Here is a 10,595-nt window from a genome sequence, read left to right on the forward strand (position 1 = left end):
CTTAAATTTCATTTCTTGCGAAGTCTAGATACTTGTTTTTGGTTCATATGCATTGCTAGGAACTGTGGTTAGGATTGCATGAGCTTTCATGTTGGAGTTGAGCATTTTTCATAAGTTCGATCGATCTCAAATGAGAGTTCGATCGATCGAACTTCTACCTGCATCTAACACTTAGAAAAAATTTTGACCTGCATCCACCTGCATCCAAATCACCTCCCTGTCCCATCGTTCGAACTTGTTCTCAGATCGATCATAACTCTTTCGATCGATCCAAACCTCAAGTTCAATCGATCTTGATTTCCAACACTTAGCCAAATTTTTAAACCAAAAACTTGCATATTTTTGCTCTCTATCAGATCGATCGAACATTTTGTTCAGATCGATCTTTGTTCTTCATCTCACCATTTTTGACTTTGTATGACTTTTTAATTTTAAAAATCCAAAAATTTTTTATTTTATTTTATTTTCCAAAAATAACAAAAAGATTTTCTTTTATTTTCTTTTATTTACTTAATTTTTCAAATTAAAAGAAAAAAAAAAAAAGATTTTACTTTATTTATTTCAAAAATCCAAAAATATTTTCAATTTTTCAATTTTAATTTTTAATTTTTAATTTTAGTTTTTAATTTTTCAAAAATTTTAAAAATTCCAAAAATTCTTTGAAAAGAGATCATCATAGTTCGATCGATCTGAAATCTCAGTTCGATCGATCGAACTGGACGGGAAAAGTTTTTAAAAAATAGAACCTAAGGGCCTCAAGATCGATTCATTAGATCGATCCAACCCTTTTCCAAACCATCAGTCCCTTATTCCCTTCACCACTATGCACCCATCTTCATTATCATCTCCGGTGAATCTCCGGCGAGATCCAGTGAGCTTCGACTCTCTTTCTCTCTCTTCTCTCTCCTCTCGGATCTGAGTTTCCATCACCCCCTTCGCATCTCTGCTTCTCTCCTCGATTTTGGGTACGATCCGAACCCCATCTTTGATTTCAAGCTTCAAGTTGTTAAATACATGTTTTAAATATTAAATCCATGATAAATTAATGATGATTTCCTCCATTGATGAAGCTTGAGGCACTATATAATATGTGTATATATATGTTTATATGTTTTGTATATTTTTTTATTTTTGAATTGATTTTGGGAGTATGGGCTTTGTAAAGTGAGTATGATGTGTTGATAGGCCCACGACACTGTTCGTGAAGGCCCCGTACCATCTATGTCACAGATCTATGACCTTTCGATTTTCATCTTCGCACAGTTAGATCGATCGAACTTATTTCTTAGATCGATCTTGAGAGATCGATCGAACTCATTTTTTTCAGTTTCTCAGATCGAGCAAAGTTTTGAGATCGATCTCACATTTTTTTTGTGATCGATCGAACTTCACAGATTTCATACACACATTCCATGCATCTTATCTTGTGTCCATGCTATCTCATTCATGCCCAATGCCTGTGATTTTCCACATTGGATGTATTTTACACTTATACTGCTTAGCATGTTCACCTCCTATCACTTGTATAGATTCATGTCATATATGTTTTGTCTATCTTATTTGACATGCATGTTTCTATTTTATGCTTTCAATTCTTTATTCTGGCACTGATGCCCCTTGCAAGTTTTTAAATTATTTTCAGGACATGCCTAAGCGCAAGACTGTAGCCCGCGGTCGCTGTCACCGCCGGGGCAGGCACACTTTCGATGCCGAGGCCGGTCCTTCTCATACACAGGGCCCTGCACAGGAGGAGCCATTAGAGCCTACTCCACCTCAATCACTTTCTCATGCGGTTGAGGCTGAGCATTCTCCATCTCCTTCTCAAGCTCAGCCTGCATTTACACCATCTCCATCTCCTCCACCACACCAGCCACCTCAGCCAGCTCGAGAGCGTTTCGACCCAGATTTCTTCCTCAGATCGGAGCTGACCCGATCAGTTTATGATAATATTATCCGGAGGGGCCTTGCAGCTATTCTTGCCCCAGTTATTGAGCCAGTCTACCCACGGCTAGTTCGGGTGTTCTTCCAGAACCTCCAACCGTCCCCGCGTACTGATCGGTTAAGAATTCGATCTATAATAAATCAACTTTCGCAATAACACAAATCATTGTAAAATAGGGCTATTGGTCGGGTAAGTCAAACCACTGGGACTGCGCTAATCTATGGCAACCTAAGTGTCTAGAGTCTTTTTAGAATGATAAGGGTGTTCATAGAGGAATTGTTGGTTGTCACCTAAGCTATGAAATTAAGGTGCATAAATTAAAAGTTTGCAAGAGTTTAAAGGAGATGAAATACAAGTAAAGAGGACTAGGGAAGTGAATCTGCCTCCATCCCTATACACATGCTAGATTAGAGCTAAATTGGGGGAAAAACAATATATATTATGGTCATGCTACATAGCAACACTTGGTTGCTATAATATCCTCAAGAAGTTCATTAAATCTGAAGCAAGCATGATCCATCAAAGGTTAACATGTTTAGACTACCTAACTAAGGTGTAACTTAACCACATTTACTTGAATGAAAGACTATCAAGCCCTAGATAAAATGATGAAGCACATGAAGGTAAGAAATAAGAATAAATCATCAAAGGTTTCACCTAAGCAATGATCTATCAAAGTCCTTATCAACATGCCATTAAACCATTTCATAACCTTGTCTCCATTCTCACCATGAAAACTCAAGTAATATGATTAATATAAGACATCATCTAAAGTAAGATAATCAACTTACAGAAATCATACATACATATATCAACATTCATTACAAGAAATGAAGTGCTCTTGGTTATGAAAAGACCATAGAATATACATTTTAATCCCCAAAATGTAGCCTAAATTAGAACATGCTTACAAAGGAGGGGCCTCATCACCTCTCTAGATGGAGGTTTAGTTACCCATGGGAGCTTGGATGTAACCTCCATTTTCGAGCTCCCTTCCCTTGGCTTCAAGAACTCTATCTTTTTCTCCTCTTTCTCTCTCCAGAAATCTTGCAAAGATGAGATATGATATTGTTTGTGTGGTTCCCCTCCTTTGTAGACATCCTCTCCCACCAAACAAGGCTCAACTCCCCACCAAAAGACATCTCCAACCAACCCATAAAGATGGAAATCAGAAAATGAGGGAATCAAGGATCAAGTGGGCTGAAGTTATGGATCCCAGAGAGCATTGTGCTCAAAGTTCGAGCGCTCTAAATAAGCACTTCGAGCGCTCGAAGTTTAGGCAAAATGCTCCTTTCTCTTGACCTGCTTTGCACTACTTTGGTAAAATAGCCATAACTTTCTGGTCCAAACTCCAAATGATGAACTGTTTGAAGATTTGGAAAGCTAATTCAAAGGTCTAAATACGCTATGTTTAAATAGAAGGATAGTTCTTGAGTTTGATAGGTCAAAAATGGCATGGAAAGTCAGACTCCACTACTGCCAGAACTTTAGCCTTGAGCACATTGATATTCAAAGATTGAACAAAACATCATTTTTGCTCCTTTTTGGCCAATGAACCTGAAAATATATAATAACATGAAAATGAAGATAATCTATATAGAATAATCAAATAATGGACTTAACTAATGCAGCTAAAGGTGCTTGAATATGCAATATTCGGCGCTTATCACACTCCCAAACTTACATTTTGCTAGTCCCTTAGCAAAACTAAAATGAAAAACTCAATGAACTGACAAAAATGGAAATGCTACCACCAAAATATCACTCATGGCAAAATGAAATATATACATAGCTCAAATACAACTCGAAACAAACAAAGGACTGGAAACGGGATCATTAAATAGACTACCATGCATATATGAAGCATTGATACAAAAATTGGCTAAACACATTTCAATATACATGCATCAACATCCTAGTCCATATAAATAACTCAATTGTCATCTCTTGAATGGAAATCAACTCTAGCTTCAGTGAAAGTGGATTGGATTCTCAATATGCAGCTTTTACTTTCTTTTCTAATTCCAAGACACAAGTCTTCAAATCATTGGATTCCCTTTTAAATGAAGTCCCTGAGGCATGAATTTATTTACAAAACAACTTTTGTTACTTGTTGACAATTTATTATAACTCAAAAATGATACATAAAATGGTTGTGCAATGCTGAAATCCTTTAATCTTTCTAACCAACCCATGTAACAAGCGTTAGGCCAACAACTCCCAAACCAAATGGCTTTAGGGTGCTGAGTGTAGAGACACTCCTAGGGCTTAATAGCTCGAATTGGCAAGGCTACGAACTCCAACGAACCATGTTTATTATAATATATATATTTTTTTGAATGACCGTGCAATGTCTAAGTTTTTTAAGCTTTCTAACCAACCCATGTAGCAAGCGTTAGGCCAACAACTCCCAAACCAGATGGCTTTAGGGTGTTGAGTGCAGAGACACTCCTAGGACTTAATAACTCGAGTTGGAAAGGTTATAAACTCAAACTGGTCATTATTTTCTTTTTCTTTTTCTTTTTCTTTTTTTTTTTTTTTCTTTATATCATGCCAAAAGGTATCCATCTATTAGGTTTATCAATTCAGATTAACTAGGTCAAGATCAAGGTTAATCAAGTTACATGCCTCACGGTTAAGTTTCCAATGTGCATCTGTGCATTGTGAAGCATAAAAGAGTGTAAAATCCAGCGAGAATCTAATTGAGACATTTATACAGACTAATTTGAATCCACATGATCATTTTAAATTCACATTTTTCTTTATTTTCAAAAATTCACAATTGTTTCTATATACAAGGTATTAAACATATGCTTCATCTCCGACAAGTTTCAAATTATACTATCATTGCTTAGCAAAAATATGGAACCAACAATGCAAACTTGCACCCCCAAACTTGAAGTACACATTGTCCTCAATGTCTGAGACAAAGATGTATAAATAAAGGGCATAGGGGATAAAAGGAACAAAAATACCAGTTGGACTAACGAAGGCAAGGGTTTCCATCTATGTGAATGCGCAAATGTTTCCCCCCAAACTTGAAATCTGCCACCTGAAATGGGACACGAAGAAAAGGTATAAACAACTACAAAAATAGTAATAAACAGTAAAACATGGAAGGAAAAAATGCTGAATAGAAGATAACAGAAAAGCTAGAGAATTTGCATTCAAAATGATATGATTACAAAAGGAACGGAAAGTCAATCATGTCTAACCAGAGCAACTCGTGTATAGCACAGTCCTAAAGTTTAAAAGTAAAACAAAAAATAGAAAGGAAAAATATACATATGCGAAACAAAACGATAAAGTCCAACACTGGCAACTATCTACGGGGCCGGGGGAAAACGGGCGAAGATGGCATTGAGGAGAGATTGAGTCTCACGCGGTTCCTCCTATGCCACGTGACGGTCCTCCGCCACAACACAGCGGTCGTCTGCAGTAAGACGACGGTCTTCTTCGGCACAGAAGTAGTCCTCACGTACAGTTCGAGTGTAGTCTGCCAAAGAAATCTCAAAACGATCCATCCGCTTATGAATACGGGCAAGACTAGCCCGGATGAAGGCCTGGTCCGGCAGAAGATCAATAGGAGGCTCATCCCATTCAGCGTCCTCCGCCATGGGGTTATCTTCAGAAAAAGGAGGAAATGGAGAGTGGGGCAATGGAGGAGCAGCGAGCCGAGGGTGCCGAGAATGGCTTAGAACATTGGTCTACCAGCGGAGAGTAAAAGTTTAAATATTTTTGCCTCTCGGTTCATGAGGAGGAACAATGAAGCCTTTGTGCTTCAAGAGCTTGATAACGAAGAATGGCAATGGTAAAGGCCGATTTTTAAGACGCTGCTGCCGTGCATTGATACACTCATCCCAAAACCGCATAAATGTGTCCCAAATGAGTTCCGGGACAGAGAACCATTTGCCTTGGTCCATGGCATACAAGGCTTGCAACATTAGGCCTCAACGCTTTGTGCTGTGCGCTAAGGGGTAAATATTATGCTTGAGAATGGAGTCAAGGAACCAAACTCGCTCCGGAAGAGGGGAAACGAGGGTAAAGCTCCGGGGTCGATGACAGTCATCCACGTTGCAAATGGCAATGACAACCTGCTCCACAGTTAAAGTATCCGGCTCCTCATATAAAGGGAGATTCTCACGATTAACAATGTCATTGGGGCACTCCAGAGGACAGCTAGAGACGGCCACCATGTCAGCAAGAGTGAAGGAAAAAGGGATGCCCTCAATGGATGTGGTGAGAGAGACCAGCGGCTCTTCAGGGCAATTAAGATTCTAGTAGAAGAGTCGCACCACACAAGGGTAGGCCACCATGTGCTGAAGGCGCCGGTTGACTAATTCCGCGGCAGCCCATGAAATGGTGGGAAGAGTGTCAAAGACACCTGTGAGCGGGAAGAGAAGCTCATAATTGAGATTTTTGTAGAGCCAAGGGGCTCAGGGCTACTCATAAGGAACGATGGGGACATCCTCAGAGGGTCTAGGATGACGAGAAGGGCTGGCACGAGACATTTGGAGAGGCGGACGTGGTTGGGGAATTTCAGCGAGCACCTGGCATGCACTAAGAAAGAGAGAATTTGAGAATGAGAGGAATTGATAAAGAAACCCAAAAGTTTTCAGACACAATGCTCTCTATGGTAGAGCATATCGACAATCACAACCAAACTCCAAGGATTTGATGCCCATGCTCATCAAAATTAACACAAATGGAACAAAAAGATTGAAGAGAAAGAGGGAAGAGACATACCTTGAAAAAGGAATGAAGAGAAGCACAGATGGAATGAGGAGGAATAGTGGGGGTGATGGGTATTTATAGGGATGGATGTGCAGGAAGGAGAGGAGTGAAATGGGTAGATGAATTATAGAAAGGAGGGGAAGAGGTAGGAGGACATGCGTGGTTGGTGTATGAAGGAGAGTAGTGGGATGGGTTAGGAGGTAATGGAGGAAGAAAGGAAGTTGGAAATGGAGGGAGGAGGTCATGGGTTGAGAGAATGGAAAGACGCGAGAGAGAGAGAGTTCAGATTAAAAAGGAGGGAGGGGGGTTCGAGCGCTCGAAGTTAGGCCTTCGAGCATTCGAACTTTGGGCAGTGAGTTTCGAGCGTAGGCCTTCGAGCATTCGAACTTTGGGCAGTGAGTTTCGAGCGCTCGAAAGTGACACTTCGAGCGCTCGAAGTTTGGACAGTGAGATTGGATGGGCTTTCGAGCGCTCGAAGTGTGTCTTCGAGCACTTGAACTTGAGGCAGTAGGCTCTTGAACAAAAAATGGAAGCTTCAAGTGCTCGAAGCTTGGACTTCGAGTGCTCGAAATTGGACCAGTGAGCACAAGCCTGGGTGAAATGACTGAAATTGCCAATTTTTCAACATCTCTTCAATGCATGGATGGAATTTGGGGAAAATTTTCAAACTTTGCAACATCACTCCAATACATGGATGGAATTTGGGGAAAATTTTCAAACTTTGCAACATCACTCCAATACATGGATGGAATTTGGCGAACCATGACCCAACAATGCATTAAAAATGAGAGGTTACACACATGTGTAGCATTCCAAAGATCTGATGAAATTGCTGGAAAGAGATGGAAACATCCGGGAATGAAAACAAGGGTTGAGAAGGTCTAAGAAAACCAGTCTGAATTGCGGGAACACAATTTAAGAAGGTTCCAGATAAGGTTAAAGTTTTAGCTTTTCTTAACCATTTCCTAGAAAATTTCAAGGATCAGGCAATTGGAAATTAAGGAAGCATGGAAATAGAAAGAATTTCTTCCCTTGAGTGCTAAATTTAACGTCGATAGCTAGACGTACCAAGATCAGGTTAGTCCTCATTACCCTATACCATGTCTCTCAAGAGAGTCATACTTCCCCAAAAAAGAAAGTTCCTTTAAAAGCGGAGGAAAATAAGCTTGAAGAATGAAATTGAAAAGGGGTAAAAGAAAGACCTCAACCCACTCTTCTTCCTCAATGAAGAACTTTGGATTATTTAGGGGCTGTTTTGGATGATGGAAAGGTGGATTAAGTGGGAGCACATCTAGCAAAGGCTTGTGAAGGATTACAATTGGTGCGGGAATGTCCGAAAAAATATCCTTCACACTTTCAACATCCTCCTCACACTTATCCGGTGGTTCGGGCTCAACAGCTTGAGATAACTCAAGTGAAAGAATGAGAGGAGGTGCAAGCTCCCAATAGAGGGATACATTTGATGTTGCCCAAGGAAGAGAGTGAATAGGTGGAGGAATATCAAGTAAATAATTTACCTCCCAAATAGAATTGTCAACATCAAAATCCTCACAATTGAAACGAGCCAAGCAAGCTTTTAGAGGATCCTTCGTTGAAGGAGGTGCATCAAGCGAAAGATTCTTTAGGGGCTGTTTTGGATTTTTAAAGGAGACAATCTCTTCATCATTATTTTCCTCATTTTTAACCAAAAATTCTTCAATTTTTTGTGTCGCAATAGTTTAATCTTCAACCACAATTTCTTCATTTTCACATGTGGTAACCATTTGATCATTCTTATGATGAAGGTTACTAGGAGTGAGCTCATCATTCATAGAATTTTCTTTTGGATTGGCCACAAGTTTAATTGGAAATTCTTCTTCCTTTTCATCATTTAGAGCATTAACCATTTGTTGAATTTAGGCTATTTGGTCATCAAGCTCAACTCTAGATTGGAAATGAGAATAGGTGGTGGATTACATGCTAACAATGTCATCCAACATTTGCTTGTTGGAATCCATTATTTGCTTGTTGATAGACTCCATCATTTGTTTATTGGCAGCAATAAACTCATCCAATTGAGACGGTGGAAAAAGAGAAGAGGGCTGGAAATAATGATCATTGGGTTGAAAATTGGCGTGAAAATGTTGCCTATGAGATTGTGGGGTTGAATTTCCCATGTCATGCCATAAGAAGTTTTGATGATCTACCCAACCCGAGTCATAACCATTGAAGTATGGATCATTACCCGGTTCAAAGAAATTTGCATTGGGTTGCTCTAGATAAAAATCCGAAAATTGTCCCGGTGGAGGACAATCTCTTGTATGATGTGTATGACTAGACCAAAATGCACAAAACTCATGTGGTGTGTAGAATTGAGTTGGAAGATAATGACCCTCCATCTAGGACTAATTCAGCCACTTGTTTAGATACATTAAGATAAATTCACACAAAATATATACAACACAAACAAGATACAAAACAACCCTTCACCAAAACATCCACATGCAATGATCCCTTTCTCCTCAATTATCAAGACAGAATTTAAATGGCCACGACAAGGACCGATACTTGTACACGAAATTGAAACAAGATAAAAGCCTTAACCAGGGCTTTAAAACTACATTATCACTAAGTTTAACACATGCACAATATATTACAAATTCAAAACTAGAAGGTCAAGAAACTTGCCTGGAGTCCCCTAGACTTACAAATTTGCTAGCGTTCCCTTAGTGAGCCCCGAGCTCCTAGAATCTCACTTACAACACAAGATAGTCAAACTACATAAGAAATATTCACAATTCATGAAATTAACAATCACACTAAAATTAACCCAAAATCTTCGGTTGCTAAACCGTTTGCAGTCCCCTGCAACGGCGCCAAAAATTGATCGGTTGAGAATTCGATCTATAATAAATCAACCTTCGCAATAGCATGAATCATTGTAAAATAGGGCTATTGGTCGGGTAAGTCGAACCACTAGGACTGCGCTAATCAATGGCAACCTAAGTGTCTAGAGTCTTTTTAGAATGATAAGGGTGTTCATAGAGGAATTGTTGGTTGTCACTTAAGCTATGAAATTAAGGTGCATAAATTAAGGTTTGCAAGAGTTTAAAGGAGATGAAATACAAGTAAAGATGACTATGGAAGTGAATCCGCCTCCATCCCTATACACATGCTAGATTAGAGCTAAATTGGGGGAAAAACAATATATATTATGGTCATGATACATAGCAACACTTGGTTGCTATAATATCCTCAAGAAGTTCATTAAATCTGAAGCAAGCATGATACATCAAAGGTTAACATGTTTAGACTACCTAACTAAGGTGTAGCTTAACCACATTTACATGAATGAAAGACTATCAAGCCCTAGATAAAATGATGAAGCACATGAAGGTAAGAAATAAGCATAAATCATCAAAGGTTTCACCTAAGCAATGATCTATCAAAGTCCTTATTAACATGCCATTAAACCATTTCATAACCTTGTCTCCATTCTCACCATGAAAACTCAAGCAATATGATTAATATAAGACATCATCTAAAGTAAGATAATCAACTTACAGAAATCATCCATACATATATCAACATTCATTACAAGAAATGAAGTGCTCTTGGTTATGAAAAGACCATAGAATATACATTTTAATCCCCAAAATATAGCCTAAATTAGAACATGCTTACAAAGGAGGGGCCTCATCACCTCCCTAGATGGAGGTTTAGTTACCCATGGGAGCCTTAGAAGAAGGAAGAAGCTTGGATGCAACCTCTATTTTCGAGCTCCCTTCCCTTGGCTTCAAGAACTCTATCTTTTTCTCCTATTTCTCTCCCCAGAAATCTTGCAAAGATGATATATGATATTGTTTGTGTGGTTCCCCTCCTTTGTAGACATCCTCTCCCACCAAACAAGGCTCAACTCCCCACCAAAAGACATCTCCAA

This window comes from Cornus florida, unplaced genomic scaffold, assembly GCF_030987335.1.
Source record: "Cornus florida cultivar Cherokee Brave unplaced genomic scaffold, ASM3098733v1 CherokeeBrave_3.0.0_Hap2_Chr10, whole genome shotgun sequence".
In the NCBI taxonomy this organism is placed as follows: domain Eukaryota; kingdom Viridiplantae; phylum Streptophyta; class Magnoliopsida; order Cornales; family Cornaceae; genus Cornus; species Cornus florida.